At 44.0% G+C, this 17,435-nt stretch overlaps 1 long non-coding RNA gene across 1 annotated transcript in view; it reads left to right on the top strand.

Annotated features, from left to right (window-relative positions):
• The first annotated feature begins 930 nt into the window (after nt 1-930).
• The window catches only part of LOC146797876 (uncharacterized), a 71,345-nt gene continuing 54,840 nt past the window's right edge, over nt 931-17,435 (top strand). The window contains exon 1 of the long non-coding RNA XR_014969067.1: nt 931-1,016. This is a non-coding gene — a long non-coding RNA (uncharacterized LOC146797876). The remainder of the gene's footprint in view (nt 1,017-17,435) is intronic.

The raw sequence follows: 17,435 nt of genomic DNA, 5'->3' as shown, positions 1-17,435 counted from the left end.
TTGACAACAGATAAAATTGTACTACATATCAGAAAGGACACCGCTGCATCAAAGCAGTAGTTGACTCCTACGTTTTCTGAATGAGAAATACATAAAAATGGAATCCAACAATGTTTCTCATCAGCCTACTAAGAGCAACAAAGGATGTACGTCGTTCTAGATCTCTAAGGGATCTATTTTATACTCATACGAATTCCTTTTGCCCATCCTTCCTAACAAGTTGCCCTTAATGCTGGAGTTGGAAGAAGGTCTTGTTTCAAATGCAAAGTAAAGGGAGCCCGTCCCCAGGGGCACGTGGCCACTGGTTCCCATGGTCTGCCTGCCGGCCTCGCGCCACCCATGCTGTGCAGTCGATGCCACGCGCTTGTGCCGTTCACGCTTCAAATCCTGCTGGAAATATGGCTCCTCCATGGCAGCATGAGCACAGCTAAATCAATAGCTGGAAGCCGTATATCATCTCCCTGTAGGACCCAGGTCACAGAACGCCACGGTCCACTCTGTTTTTTCAAATCCTACAATAATCCCAAATGACCCGTAACATAACCAGGGATCATTAGTGTGACGCGCCCATCACACCATGTCTCTGTGGTCGAACACAACCGTCCTGGGAACATTGGAGAAAGATTAATGAAATGATCCCCAAGAGGGGTGGCGGCGGCTGGCATCCGAGTGGGTGCAGTCAGGGTAGGGACCAGACGATTCCAAACCGGAGAAGTGAGGGGGGGAGGCAGGGTATGCATGGGATATCCGAATCGGGGGAAATTCTGCTATTTGTTTGCAGGACAACTAGAGCTGACATTTGTTTCATATGGGAATTGGACCCAAGAGGGCTCGTCAGTAGCATAGCATGGATGAGGAACTGTGTCATCACACATGCATGTATTACCCTTGATGGGAGGGATGTGGAACGGGCCCCTTGAACGACCTTGCCCATCTGTGGGAGTGCAATGTGCACTGCGCCCCCTGCGAGTATGATAGGAGGCTTCCCCCTGTGTCTCGGATCCCCGCTCTCTGAGGTAGGGAGACTGATAGGTGGTGTGGGAGATGTGTTTGCCTTCTGGATGCTGCAGTATCTGGCGACATGCTTGGGTGGGTGGTTGGGAGGGGGGGGACGATGTTGGTGGTGTTTTGGGTACGGGGGAGGGAGGGAATCAGGAGTTCTTCTAGCTGCTTCGCCTCATTGGACTGGGTCAAACATGCTGATGGACTGAGCTGCATCACGTGTACTGGGTAGGGGCTGAGCATGACTTTGTGCCCTGCTTGTCATGTTAGCTATAGTACTGTATGTTGATTTGCTCACTTGTGCACCCTGAAGACCACAGATTTGACTGTATGTTTACTAAACCTCAATAAAAATCTGTTTAAAAAAAAATCACACATGCATGTCTAATTGTCACTTGAAACGATACCCTTGAGACGTTTTTTGCTACAGATTATCGCCCTAGTCTCTTTAGGGTTTATGGGCTACCTCCTGTAGTCTGTTACTGCAGGACAACTAGAGCTGACATTTGTTTCATATGGGAATTGGACCGAAGAGGGCTCGTCAGTAGCATAGCATGGATGCCACGGGACCCAGTGCAAGCAAGGAAAATGGCCAGTTTGAATGCTGTTGGGGTAGTAAAGTCCAGTATTGCCAGAGTTCAATAGGTCTCACAGGCCTCTGGGCCCGGTGGCTCTGCACCTGCTGCACCAATGGAAGCTACACTCTTGGGGCACAGACACATTCCCTCTGAATTCACGCTCGATCGTAAGGGGAACAACATAAGATCAGTGTGAAAAACTGGTTTATTATTTTTTTATTTGTTGTAGTTTTTACATGAGCACCAGTTGCGTTACAGAGGGACACATTCATTTTTGTTACGCACGGGGCGTTTAAGTGATTTGCCCAGAATCACAGGATGTTGAGCGTCCTTGCCGAGAGTCGAACCTGGTGCCCCAGCTTCGAGGTCGACCACCCTAACTGTTAGGCATTTCTTTCTTTCTTTCTTTCTTTCTTTCTTTCTTTCTTTCTTTCTTTCTTTCTTTCTTTCTTTCTTTCTTTCTTTCTTTCTTTCTTTCTTTCTTTCTTTCTTTCTTTCTTTCTCTTCCGTTATTTATGACTTTTAAAGTGTACTACATGTTATCTTTCAGTTACTTCAGAAACAGATGGAGATAGTTGTAGGAGAGTAGGATCTGCTTCTTATAGTTACCCCCACTTTTTGCTGATGTTTCACTGTTTTTCGACTTTAGTCTGGCTGGGACCCTGCTATATCCAGCCTAGCTGCTTCCTCTCTCAATTGATTGCATGTACTTTAGGGGCACTCCAGATTGGATTCTGGGGTACCCATATGAGTCCCTAGTATATGGTATACTATGTACCCAGGGAATAGGTACCACAGAGGCCTACCAGGGGCTGCAGCATGTATTCTACCACCCCTGGGAAGCCTTTTAAAATGACACAACAGGTCTGCTACAGCACCCTGTGTAAGGTGGTGTATGCACCCCTTACTGAGATATAGGTTCCCTATATCTCTCCATATCACTGCACATATAAATCTATCAGTCACCCCTATGGCAGGCCTTAACAATCCTGAATGCAGGGTGCTGGGTTTTGTGTGAGAGGGTGCAGCTGCATGAGCAGAGACCCTCTGCAGCCTTCGGAACCTTTATTCCGGGGTTGTTTGTGATGCAGCCAACCATATACTCTTAAGTGCATTATAAATGCTAACTTTAAAACGGCATACCAGAACCCTGGCATCACAAAATAGATGCTGCCAGCCACAGACACGAGTCTGCCTTCCTGCTGCTGGCCGAAACTCCGGCAGGGGAAGGTTTGACAATAGGTTTCCTGTCACAGGGAGGTGTGACCACCTCCCAGACAGGCTTTAGTGTATTGGAGCTGGTTGGGCGCACTCCAAGAGTGCTTTGAAGTCTGCACTGGGGGCACATTTGGTGTCCCTGTGCATAGTCCAGCTCTAACCAGTTGCAGGGACTGCCAGCCCCTGCTCTGGCGCGAAACTGGACAAAGGATATAGGTTTAGCCACCCCTCTGTCCTGACCCTCCCATAGGTGGGTCCCCAGAGTTTGTCCCACCCCTTCCTTGGGTATAAAGTAGGAACCCCTGACTACAGGACTTTAGATTTACCTGGACGAAACTCTGCTGCAGAATCCCAGAACTTCTACTGTCTATACGACATTGGATGACCGAAGAATCTCCCTTGGAGTAAAGGAGTTACTCCCCTGCTTGGCAGGCATCAAAGACGCAGCTCCTGAGGACTCCGAAGAATATTGCAACACAGGAGGTGGGTTCCTGTGCGCTCAGCAACTCTGAGGCCTGCATCCCTCGTGGAGACCGTGCAACCTGAACCCCTGGACACCGCAGCCATTTGCAGAAGCATCAGCTTTGAGGCGTTCTCTGAGGCTGAGCTTTTGGTTACTTGTAGCCCTGACCCCGAGCAGCAATTCCACTAAAGATTGCTGGCCTACACTCCACGAGTATTCCGTGAGCTGGCCCTTTGTGTTTTCTCTCGAGGTCCCTTTGCGATCACTTGTCCGTCGACTTGTGGGTCCATGAGAAGGGTACTGTTACTTTCAGTGGGCTTACCTGGTTGCTCCAGACGTGCCCTGACTCTCCATCGCTTGGGGAGTCCACAGGACCTTGCTGGTCCACACCGAATCCTTTTTACTCTTACTGCTTGGGTTGCCGTTGCCAAGGCTTGTTGGTCTCCAATCCAGACACTGACCCCCCCAGCACTCAACATCCTTTGTGGGACAGCTCGCCTGTGGACTGTGGTTGTCGTCGACACCTCCTGGTCCCTGTGGCAGTGGAGTCAAGCTTCACCTCATCGCACTTGAAACACCTGACATCGGTGGGTATTTGTCTATCGTGCCCCTGGTCACTGGCAAGTGACCCAGACTCTGTCCCCTCTGCTTTCAGGTTCTTCACATCTTTGATCCAGGCTTGGATCACAATGGACACTTCTCCTCTTCCTGGCAGCAGCACTTTGCAGCACATCGCAATTGAAAACGATGACGATTCCTGACACCATTTGACACCTTTGCACCCGGCTCCCCTGGGTGAGGTAACACGAGTACTCGGGTGCTCCCGTGGGTGCTGGCCCTAGAACCCTCTAAGCCTGAAAGGGTTTGCTCAAAATCCTCTCCTAAGTGTCCTTAATATTTAAAATTCCAATCGTGACTTTCCCATAGAATCATACGGAGCTTGCGGCTGTGTTCTCACACTGCACACGTCCCCCGTGAGTCCCCTGTGCCACTACCTTGGTTGGTTCCTAGGGGTTCCAACGATTCTACGTGCTCTAGGCACTGTGTCTAGTCAAGTCGTAGTTCTTATACCACTTGTTTAATATATGGTTTGGTCTCCCCCTGGGGCCCTTTGTATAGTGTGCTATTTATTGTTGTTTTAGAACTGTAATATTGTGTGCCTTGCTCTCTAATCTCACAAAGAGGTTAGTAGAGAGTGTTTAGTATTAAATACATATATTTTATATATATATACCTGTGTGGTTCTCCTTTCATTTTGTCATTCAAGAGGTTATAATCTGGTAAACCAAGCTGCTTTACATTCCTTCGAGACTTAGTCTGAAGGCTGCTCGCCATAGCTACCACTAGGATAGCTTTCAATAAAGGTTGTCTTAAACCTAATCATACATAAGGGTTGTTTGGACTGGTGTAAGGTGCCCACTAGAACTAGTGGACAGCATATACCAGGCCAACTTCTCACATTGGTGGCAGCGGTGGGATTCAAGCTTGCTATTGCTCTACCAGATAATCTCATTTGAGTGACTAACTGAACACCACTATAGGTACATAGGTACATATAAATCAAGTCTAGAATACAGTAAGTCTACTGAACTTACAGTTGTGTGTCAAGGGCTTAGCAAACCATTTCTACAACTCAAGAGAGTTTAGTAGCTCCTACTAGAGTAGGTAGGTGCACACACCACACCACTCTAGTATGTCTTCAAGGGCAGAAGCCAGTGGGCCTCTCCCAACTAGATATGACTATCTCTCATTCCAAGAATTGAGAAACATGTGTACCTCTAGGAAGGTGAAGACAGGGAGAAACCCAGACACTCAACGCCTCATAGAGGCTTTGCTTTTAGATGACCTCAGATAGAACCCAGGGTCTGATGAGGTGGGCAAGTTGGGTGGAGCAGCAGAGGAGGAAAGGCCAGGTAGTGAACACTACTATGACCCAGACTCTGATGCTCGTCAAGAGGATCAAAATGATTCTAACCTGGACAATGCAGCTTTTCCTCAAGGTGAGGGAGAAGGCCTCAGTGGCCCTCTCTTTACCCCACCTGGAAGAGTTGACAGAGTGCCAAGAAGATCAAGATTTCCATCACTGGAATCTAACCATTCTGGTACATCTGTAGGGACCTCTATCTCTTATAGAAGATCTACTTCCCAAAAAAGGAAGTCCTATTATAAGAGAAAATGCAGACTGCTTAGGATCAAGAGAGAGCAGTTGGCATTAGATATGGAATCCCTGGAGCCGCAGAGAGCTTCCAAAAGAATGGGGCTAGAGCCCCATGGTGGCAGCAACAGTGTCCCTAGAGGTAGAGAACATACTCATGACCATAGGAACCTGAACACGGTTGTCCCTCCCTACCAGAGTGGGGATGACATCCACAAAAGGATACCTATACTTGAGAGGGCCTGTAAGGAACAGAGGGTCCCTCAGGAGCAGTGGGCAGCAATCTTGTGGCTCTCCTTTGCAGACAAAGGTAGAGACAAGCTCCTCACTGTTAGAGAAGAGGATGCCGACAATTACAAAGTCTTGAAGAGTGCTCTGCTTGATGGATTTGGCTTAAACACTGAGCAGTACAGGTTAAAGTTCAGAGATACCAAAAAGGCACAGACTCAAGACTGGGTTGACTTTGTAGATTCTACCACTAAGGCTCTGAAGGGCTGGTTACTTGGCAGTAAGGTGTGTGATTTTAAAGGATTGTACAACTTAATTATGAGGGAGCAGATCCGTAATAATTGTCAAAATCAGCTGTTGCATCAGTACCTGGTGGACTCTGATCTGACCTCTCCCCAAGAATTGGGTCATAAGGCAGTCAAATGGGTCAGAACCAAGGTGGTGACTCCAATAAGCAGGATTCCAAAAACTCTGATAAGGGTGGGGACAAGGGTAAAGACCAGAAGTATTCTCAAGGGCCCTAAAAATCTGCATCTGGTGGGGAGTCCCAATCCAACAAGGGAAAAGGCCAACAGAAACCATGGTGTACAATCTGTAAACAGAAGACCCGTTGGACCATGATTGTACCAAGTCCAAGGACTCAACTCCAGCCACCATTGCCCCTAAGGCAACTGTTCCCCCTAGTTCAGCTCCAAGTGGTGGTACTCAGAATAAGGGTATAGTAGGGTTAGCCCTGGGTTCTGAGGTGGACTCTAGCCTAGTCAGAGTTCCAACTCAGGCTGTACTGATCTGTGATGGAGGCATGGACATGTCCTCATTTATCAGTCCCAGTAATCTGGGCAAATACAGACAACAGCCTTTGATAAATGGAAAAGAGGCCTTGGCATTCAGGGACACAGTGGTGACAAAAGATCTTGTGGCTCCTGAGCAAATCATACTTGGTGAGATGTACCAAGTGACCAATGCTAGCAATGTCAGGACAGACCATTTCTTGGCAGTTGTTAATTTCACCTGGGGAGGAGTAACTGGCCCTAAGAAGGTTGTGGTAAGTGCACACCTCCCTATTGAATGCTTGCTTGGCAATGATTTAGAAACTTCAGCTTGGGCTGAAGTGGAGCTCAGGACACATGCAGAAATGTTGGGAATCCCTGCAGATGTGTTTGCTATGACCAGGTCACAAGCAAAAATGTCTAACACTGAACAGGCCCTGGATCCTGGAAGGATGGACCAGGCGCCTTCCAAGAAAAGGAACAGAAGGGGTAAGGCAGTGTCTTCCTAATGCAGCGGAGTTTACCAGCTCTACACATTCATACACACAACACTCATTTGGGCCCACATACATTCATACACACAATGAGCTGGCAAATATCCACTGGTCAGCAATTTTTTATTTACCCTAGAAAACCTTTACACCAGTATTCTTACCATTCCTGTCTCCTGAGTAAATGAACATTCACTAAGATCTAGTAGTAGATTAGAATAGGGAGGAAAGACAATAATGCATTTAACTTTAATTTAAAGAACCAAAGTCTCAGGGAAAGTTTTAAATGTTTATCTGAATTAATGATTTTTGTGAGTCAAATCAATATACACATGAATAAACCAGAAATCTCCATCAGGAAAATAGTACAGTTAGCTTATAATCAGTTTGCATTAATAACTCTTTGCAATGACAGCACCTGAGGAGAGAAAGGACAGAAAGCAAGTACGGAGCATTTACCCTACAATTATATTTACCTAGAATGGTGTGAGGACCTCGATATCAGAGTGTCAGAGTTTCGGGACAGGAAAGTGACCTCCTCTAATGTAACGCCAGCGTTACACCCCTCTCTGGTGCTACTCTGTCCGGATCAGGCGCGTCCGGACCCTTCCCTGGATGTGCCTCCTCGGTTGTTCCGCTACTTTCCCTAGTGTAGGATTCTTCAGTCAGGTTGCAGCAAAATCGGGCAGCATCTCAGCACAGCATCAGCATCTCCGCATCAAGTGGTGGCTAACTAACTAGAACTTACCTCTGTTATACAAAATTCAAGTGTATGATCCACCCCCAAATGTTTCAATTCCATGTTCCCCCGCAATTTGATTGGGCCAAGTAGTGGGGTGAGGACGTCACACCACGTGATGTGGTAGACGCATGCGCAGAAGATTTCCCGCGTTTAAGCAGCCATTTTAATGCACTCGGGTTATTCATTAAGAGAAGCACATAGGAAAGCATCCCCTAGATACATTAATATTGAATCTGATGCGATTTTAGTACTCACGGACAGGTTGGTAATAGTATTACAAGTTATTTGAGAGGATTGCATACGAGCAAGTTTCTTTAGATGTGAAACCTTGCTCCATCAATCCCCTCTCTGATGGCATTTTATGCCATCACTAAATTCTATTTAAATCAGATGCCAACTTTAGCATTCTACCATTTCAATGTCTTCAAGTCTTTTATTCTTTCCCTTATCTTTCTTAAATTGTGATCCTTTCATTCTTTTGTAGACATTTCCCATCAATTCTTCAAGTCTTATTTCTTCTAACTTTCTTTTCCTACCCTTCTCATTCACTTCGTACTTCTTTCTTTTCCCACTGCATTTGCGACAACACATTATCATCAGAACTAGCAATATTATGCCCATGATTGGCAATAATATTTGATCTAAAATACTTTTACCTATATTAGCAAACCAACTACTTATAGTGGAAAAACTATTTGTTATTTTCTTCCATACACTGTCAACCTCCACTGGTTTCAGTTCTTCTTCCAAATGTGTAATATTTTTTTTTTTTAAACGAAACCTTTATTGGACTTCAAGGGGTTACAAACATGGCCCTACAACCCTTTGGGCCGGCCGCTAAGTAGCATGAGACGTATCATTCACTGTTATACAGATTGGTCAGTCCGGGGAGCCCGTCAGTCCAGCATCGCACCCAATGAAGGCATAAGCAACAGTTGAGTGACAATATTAGATACGGTTTCGATTTTCAATTTAAAATTAAGAAGCATTACACACAAACAAGGCAATAGACATTGTGAATAGCAGGACATGTCCCCCGGTGTAGAGAACCAATGATCAGCGGCAGAGAAGGGATAGGGGCACGGGAGCAGAGGAAAAAGCAAACTGTAACACACTCGTAACTCAACAGACGAAGAATGCTCGGCTAGGGGGACGAAGAGGCATCCAGTACAACAGCCAGGGGAGGGGCACAAATGTCACCGCGATAAGCGTTCCACGGACCCCACACCCCAGTCCATTTCCGCGGCTTGCCTCTCGCTACATACACCGTCTTTTCTCTAAACATGCACCAATCCATATTTTCCTTCCACACCGAGACCGTGGGCGGCCTCTGGGAACCCCATAACTGAGCAATGTTACGTTTGGCCACCATATTTCCCAAGGTCGCCCACCGCGTCTGTGCCACGTTATAATCGTTTGGCTCCCACACGTTCAGCAGGCATCTCCTAGCCTCTGGAAGCAGCGCAACGTGAGTGACTTCCTCCATTACCGCATGCACCCGACGCCAAAAGAGCGCCACCTCAGGGCATTCCCACAGTACGTGAAGGAAAGTACCCAGCGAACCACAGCCACGCTTACACATCCCATCCATGGAGAGACCCATGCGCATCAGGCGGGGACCCCAAATGTGTAATATTTTTAATATATCTTCCAATTTCTACACTTTTGTCAGGTATATATGTGCAACAATGTTGTGCTGTCAACATTTTACAGACTTTTGCTAATAAGATATCAAGGGCAAGTCGATTTTGCAAAACCATAGAACTCACCACAACTAATTCTGTATTGATCAGTAGAAATCCTCCAGCAGTGTCAGTAGATAACCGATCTACTACTGTTGACAAATGACAAATTTTATGAGAATTTAACAGAACTCCCACTGAAGGTATCAATGCACCAAATATATCACCTACTATTTCAGAAAAACTAGCTCTTTTATATCTTGTTAGTCCCCTTTTGTCGTTATTGCTTCCAGTGATTCTTTTGACATGATAAATTTTAGGGAATACTATTCCGAAATAGCAACTCCCATACCAATGATCAGGCAACCTAAAATAGTCTTTGTTTCCACAAATATAATAAATTCCAGGAAATACTGGATCAGTTCCTCCTTTTAGTCCCCAACCCCCAACTACTAAGACTGGTGTTCACATTCACTGGAACCAATAAATACGTTGTTACATTCTGTTTTAAGTCTATGGAGACAGATTTTCCCTTTCTTTTCAAAGTCCAGAGACATAGCAGCACAAGTCTTGCTAGGTACTAAAAGGTCTTCCCTTTCAGCCCATTTAGGTATCTGGGGTTTCGGTTCAGAGGCTCTTCTTTGGAAATCCTGTCTCCTGTTTTCTACTAAATTCAAAAATATCTTTTCTTCTTCGTGCAATTTACAGGTTAAGTTGTGTTTATGTGCATCAGCTATATCTATTGCCTTCATTGTTAGGAAATATTCACCCATAAATTGTGAGTCTCTAGTACTAAGAACAGGGTTCATGCTATTTCACCTGGGAATGTCTGAAAATATTACATCTACATTTGAATCATAATACTGCAGCTTTCCAGTTCTATTGACTAAACTAGCTAGTACACTACATGAAATACCATAGGTCAATGGTAAATGATGATAAGTTACTCCTTCAGCTACTGAGCTTGGCAATTTCATGCAAACATAGCAATCACTAACTTCCATAGTTTCTACATAATGTACTGAGAGATTTGCAAAATACATTTAAATCAGTTTCGTTCTTATCTACAGTGTGGTGTAAATCTAGCTCATCTGGTGTTTCTAAATCTACTCTATCGCCTTTAATGTTTGCAACTTCTGTATGTGTGTTAGTACTATTCTGTTTGTCAGTAACCATCAGATAGGGAATAGCTATTGCTAATATCACCCATATTATGAGGACTAATATTAAACTACATATACAGATCCTGCAACACTTCTTTATACAGCTTTGTTTTGGTTTTCCGGCAACATTATTCTCAGACATCTTTGGCAAGAAGATTATATCTTCTTTAATTCAGAAACTGGTAAGAGATAACACCTTAAGCGTCTGCTCCCTTTCAAGTTGGTCTCACTTCTTCCTCGATTTGCTCAACATTCAGCTCTTCATCACTTTCTTAATTTAAATCAAGGTTTTCAAAGTCTTCAAGAATGACATATGTCCATTCAGGTCCCTTGAACTTGTTATTCAATGTCTTCAATCTTTGACTCCTCCTCTTTGGTATTACTTTGGAAGGTCCTGTTTGACTAGTTACTTCATTTACTTGATCAGGTTCTTCATTGATTGTCTTAAGTCGATATCTCAGTCTCTTGATAATTCTTGGCCAATTATCACCTTTTCGACTTTTCTTAAACTTCACTGCACTGCCAGGTTCTTCAAGACTCCTCTTATTTTCTTTAGACTTTGGCACAACTTGATCAGCTTCGTCTTTTGATTTCCTTTCTATCTTACCTTGTCCAGGGCTTATTATTTGGATGGGTTCATCTACCTCAATCTAACCCTGTTCAGGATTAGTGATGTCTGGTTTTTCTTCTGTATCCTGAACTTGCGTTTCTATGCCTATCTGGCCCTGTTCAGGTCTTTTTACCTCTTTACCTTCTTCTGCCTGAACGGTTTCTCTAATTCCTGACTGTCCCTCCTCAGACTCTGGAACAGTGCTTCGGGTTTCTTCTGTCTGAGTATATTGTTCTCTCCTTATCTGTTCCTGCTAAGGCTACCCTAACAATTGAATCCCTACTTTCCTGAGCGACTTCTTCTATACCTGTCTGGTCCTTACTCTTTTCCTGCCTATCTAACTGTGTTTGACTTCTAGCTCTTATAAGTACTTCAGGTATGTCCACCACTGGGATCCAGTCGTCCTGATAAGTGCTCGGTTGATCTTGGGCAGCTACCTCAGGATCTTCTATTGGAAGTTCTTCAGCTGCATAACCTTCAGCACCACCGATTTCTTTTTTCAATTGTATTTCTTCTTCAGGAGCTGGCACCCTTTTGGTATGGCTTGCATGAATCCAATTAGGCAACCCTGCACACTTTACAGCTGTTGAGGTAGTCAGAATAACTTGATGCGGTCTATCCCACCTTGGTGCTAGGCACGATTCTCAAGTGTGATTCTTCACATCTACCCAATCACCGGGATTCACATCATGTGAGTGGCTCAGCTGTCTGTTGAAAGCGTCTTTCCCAACCTGATGAGAAATAGAACACACTCTGTCAGCCAACTCTTCGCAATACTCCAAAACCAAATCATCAGTTATATTCAACAGCTTGTGTCCTGGTACACATGCTTGTCTCATTGCTCTTCCAATGAGTATTTCATGGAGACTCAGTCCAGTGTTTCTGTCTGGAATACTTCTGAGTCCCATCAGAACAAGAGGTAAAGCATCAGGCCATTCCAGTGGGGTGGATGCACACACCTTTCCGAGTCTTGACTTCATTGTGCCATTCAATTGTTCTACCACTCCAGAAGCCTCTGGACGGTAAGTGCAGTGCAATTTCTGTTCGACTTTGAATGCTTCACAGATTATTCGAATTATTTCATTATTAAAATGAGACCCTTTATCTGATTCAATCGTTACTGGAAAACCAAATCTTGGGATGAGTTCTCTTGCTAAAAGTTTGGCCACTGTCAAACTGTCATTTCTTTGGGTCGGGTATGCCTCCACCCACTTTGAAAATAAACAAACTATGACAAGCACACATTTCAGCCCTCTACAAGCAGGCAATTGAATGAAATCTAACTGTATTCTCACAAAAGGACCTTCCGCCTTTCCAATCTTTCCCATGCAGACCACAGTTTTCCTACCAGGGTTCATTTGTTGACTTTTGAATAGTCCCACAGTTGGGATGACTCTTTCGTTGATGCCACACAAAGCACAAAATGCGAAATATTTGCGTTTTAGTTTCCGTGCATAACAAAACAGTGCACCAGAATGGACTAAAAAGTCAAAACCATTCTTCATTAACTCTGAAGATTGTAAAGATGCTTTCAGCATACCATTGAACAAGTGACAAGGATCTCTTACAGGGAAGCACTTCAGCTCAGGGATCGATTTTGAGAGGTCATCATACAACCTTTTCATATACGTAGCTGAATCACTGCAAATACAAACAAAATCACTCCAATCTTTGTTGAACTTGGTAAGAACGTTTTGCAGCAACATTCCAAGTGACACTGTGTTCCATGTTTTCCAGAATTCTGGTGTCATGTTTTCACCAGTATCCCAGATGCTTTGTGACTGCACTCTTTTCACATATGCCTGTCACTATTCCTTGCATTGAATGTTTAAAGCCTGGGGTGTTTGGCGATTCACTTACTATCAATACTGATTCACTAGAAAAGGAGGCTGATGTATCAAGGGTGTTTACCCATTCTCTGTGGGTAAATGTGATGGTACATATTGGGAAAGATAGCCAAAACATCAAATATGATTTTGATTTTTCCTGATTCTCTACAGTTTATAAAATAAATAAACAACACTTAAAACATGCTTCTAACCCCTGTATCTTTAGACTAAAGACCACGAAGCTGAAAAAAGGAAGAAGAAACAATATTTTAGTGACGTCCCTAAACAACAAAACTCAAGCAGAATAATGTTAGCCCACTCTTTCCTACGTCTACCTTATATAACAAAGTTACATTGTATTGGCCCCTTCAGGAAGAAATAAAAATGACTCTTTCACTCTCCTTTTCCTTTCTTTTAATGGCATTTAGTTTGTGGTTGTGCAGGGTTTTTTCCAGTGTTTATAAGTTTACGATGATGAGGGCTATTTCCCTTCCAGTGGGGTTTTATCAGTTATTATAGGTTTAAACCTAAAACCGGACAGCCTAAATATAATTCATTAACTTCTGTTCCCTGTTTAGCTAACATGAACTTGTAAACTCCATCTCCATCTGGGGTTTGTATTGCAACACCATCCGGTGTGCAAAATATAGTGCAATTCATTTTGCACAACAGGTCCCTTCCAAGCAAGTTTACAGGGCTTGAATCGCAGACTACGAACTTATGCATTTCTTTAAATTTGCCAATGCGCACCTCCATGGGTTCTGTGATTGGAGTGCTAATCCGTTTGTTTGAAACACCTACTACTTGAATTTCTTAGGAATGTCTGCTGTTCTCACAGTGGACCTGGTAGCGCCAGTATCTAACAAGAAGGTAATATCACTTCCCTTTACTTAACCCTCTATGTAAGGCCCTGACTGATCTACTGGTAGGGATGCGCCAAGTATGCACTCCCCTTCCTCCCCCCTTGGGCACCGTCATTCTTGATCATAATCAATCAGTGGGTTCTGCAAAAGAAACGGAGATGTTACACAAAATTTCTTACCACTTCCTTCTGGAAACCCGGCGTCCACACTGGACTTGGCTTGACTCACAAAATTTGATTTAGGGGCAGGTGGCAATTTATTCTGGAGATCTATACCCTGTTGCTGATGACTCATTAACACCTCATTCTGCGTCTGTGGATTTAAATTTTGATTCGTGGCGTTATTAACTTGTATGGCTTTACACTCATTCTTCCAATGCTCCAACTTCCCGCACCCGTGACAAGGGAACTTTTTCTTTGCCTCTTCCCTATTTAATCTCCCCCATGGCTTTCCCCCATTATTATCATTTTGACCTTGTGCTCCTACCTGATTTTCTGATTGTTTACTTAATTGGAGCTCTTGCTGTTAGGCTAATTTTACTTGAGCCCACATTACTTTTTCTTCTAATGCTTTTCGTTTGCTATCAATTTCATCCCCACAATATTTTGCATATTTTAAAATTTCATCAATGGGCTTTGACTGCCAGCACAGCATGTGCTGCTTAATCATTTGAGATATATCCAATCTCAGCTCAGACACAAACCGATACACAAAATGAGTCATGTTTTTATTTTCTAAACTTTCAAACCCACTATACTGTTTGAACACCTGTAAAAGACGTTCATAGTAGGCATGTACAGACTCATCCTTTTCTTGAGTTGTTCTGTCAATCTTTACCCAATCAGTTTCTTTGGGGGGAATTTTACTTTTCAGAAAAGTGATTACCTGATGATATTTTTTCATTACATCTTCTGATGGGGCTCCTGTTTTAGCATTGTCACGTGCCCACAGACCAGACGAGGCAGAGGTTTGCTGTGTACAAGTATTTATTGGGGTTTATGGACTAGGGATGGTGGGTACAGTGAGCAAAGGACTGTCTTTGGACCGAAGTTCCGGCTGAGGTCTGGTCTTGTCGGCTAGGGTAGTCTCCGCCGCTTTCTTCTCCCTCTGGCTGTCCGGCCGGTCGTCCCCTCGGTTTAATAAAAGACAGGAGACGGTCAGTGCCCTGTTCCCCTTTCTCAATGAACTGTCCTGCGCGTGTGTATTTTCACTATGATTCCCCCTTTCCCACTGGAGGTAGGTTTGGGTTTTTCTGTCTTTTTGTTTTCACCCGACATTCCTGTCCCTTTAAACGTATCTCCTACTCCTTGCGCAGCGCTCCCTTACAGGTCAGAAAAGCTTGAATACGTGTGCCACCACCCCACCAAGGTGCGCCCGGTCTTCCCTACAACTTGCCTGAAGCTGGGACCCGATGACAGGGTCACGGCCGTCTCGTCCGGAGCGCCTTCCTCTGGGCACGTCCCGGCTTCCCTCTGTGTCCTCCCGTCTTCGTCTCGGATTCCTCGTGGGTCCGTCTCCTCAATCCCGCCTTCCGTGGATCTCCCGTCCTCCTCGGTTCATGGTCCTCCGCTCTGCTCCTTGCTTCCTCGGCCTTCCACACAGTCAGTGTGTGCTTTCAGTCCTGCCAAGTGCCGCCCTTCCGCTGCCGTTAGAGTCAGCACAAGTCGCTCCGGCTCAGTGCCCCCGGGGTACTCCTGTTGGTCGTCCTGGGGTGTCCCGTCACAAGCATCTCTTGGATATTCCTCACTAGGCCAATCCACAGTAATTTTACATTCTGTCCACAAATCTGCAGGTACTACTATGTCAAACAAACCATCCAGATCCTTTTAATCAAACTTTCGATACTTTCACAAACCTCTCAACTTGACTGTACCATTCCACTGGTTTCTCTCTTAATTTTGGAAAATAATTCCTAAAAGACAAAATATCCTGTCTAGTCCATGGCACATGTACGTAACCCCCTCCGGTTACCTCTCTCATAGGATACAACCTCTCAGATTTTTCTGTTTCTCTCATGACATAATCAGATGTCGTTCGATTTACATGTGCTTCTTCCTTTTTCTTTGCCCATCTAATTCTCCATTTTTCAAGATCTCCCCATTTTTGTAACAAAAATAACAACTCTCTAACCTGCAACTTTCTTCCCGACACATTCATGTTTTCCAAATCCTTATCAGAGAATTCTGCTCTATATCGTTTTTGCAACACCTTTGATTTCCCTATGTCAATTCCCATTTCCGATGCCAAATTTGTCAGCTTTTCATGGAATGCCTTTGTATTTTGTGTGATACTTCTACAAATAAACAGTAATTCTGCTTCATTATATGTGTTTCGCCTATCCAGACCCACATTTCCAGCAACCATTTCTTCCAATTCTACTCTCAATTTAAATATATCCAATATTTTGGGCTGTGACTTTTGCTTCTCTATTTCTTGAGACCATCTCTCTATATCTCCTGGGGTTACTATTGTGGCACTTCTAGTTCCTGATGATGTTTCTAATCTAACTACCTTTGAACAATTGGGCAAATTCCTTTTCGGGGTTTCCATTATTGGCTCTCTTATAGGCAAATCCATCAATGATATTACTGATTCATATTCACTGGCTTGATCATCTATTATTACCTTTTCTTTTCTAGGTTCTATGCTTGGAGTAGGCATTACAGGAACTTTAGGACAGTTTGATTTTTCTCCATATAATGTAACTACCGGACCTATAGTCACAGGTATGGTCAAGGCATCAGGATGTATATTCATCTGAGTTATTTTCTGTATCAGTTCATCTTTATTTTTTTTTATTGCTTCCCTTTCCTTTTCTTGAAGCACCCTGTCTGCGGTGTCATGTACTATCTGTGGAACCAAAGGTGTTCCTAACATCGGGGCACTAGCGGTCATTCTATTAAATCCTTCATTATAAGGTTGGGGACTTTTCATCAATACATCCTCTAAACACCCTTCTTCTGTTTCTCCACTATCTATCATCGTTCAATGCTTGGTCTTCTCTGTACATTTACTTCCCATCTGCCCTTCTGATGTTAACACAGGATATAAACCTTCTGCCACCATCGCCTGTCTCCATTGTTTCATTTGACTATCTCTAGTCTCTCGGGGAAATTTCGGGTATTATTTGCTTAAATGGCTGTTACTTCGGGGCTTGTCACGTTCAAATGCTTCCATTTCCCATTCTTCTAGAGCCTCATATTGAGTCAATCTAGGTCTTAGTCAGGGTTAAATTGTATAGTATTCTTCCATTAAAGCTTCCGTACTCAGGAAATGCTAGTATTCCATCATCTTTTGTATATTCTATCCAATTTTCTAACCACACACAAGTATGATAGCCTCTTTCCACCATCATGTATGATGCAGGCGTATTTGGAGGAGGAATGAGAATCCCCTCTCTACTCTTAATGGGTTTGTCCTTTTTTGAAATAATTCTTCACCCTTTGCATGAAAGTAATTTTTCTCTTTTCTCTGTACTTTGCGTGCTTGTGCTGGTTAAGTTACTGCTCGTAAGCAAACCCTACAAATCTTCTATCTGGTCGAGTCCCTGTTAAGGTTGGATCATACATGCAATCTCCACTGTCGATTATTATTCTCGAGATATCTATTTTGATTGTCCAACTAAACGCTTCCTTCGACTC

This window comes from Triturus cristatus, chromosome 9 (genome assembly GCF_964204655.1).
Source record: "Triturus cristatus chromosome 9, aTriCri1.1, whole genome shotgun sequence".
In the NCBI taxonomy this organism is placed as follows: domain Eukaryota; kingdom Metazoa; phylum Chordata; class Amphibia; order Caudata; family Salamandridae; genus Triturus; species Triturus cristatus.
Note: the sequence above shows the minus strand (reverse complement) of the source record. Positions and strands in the feature narration are given on the sequence as shown.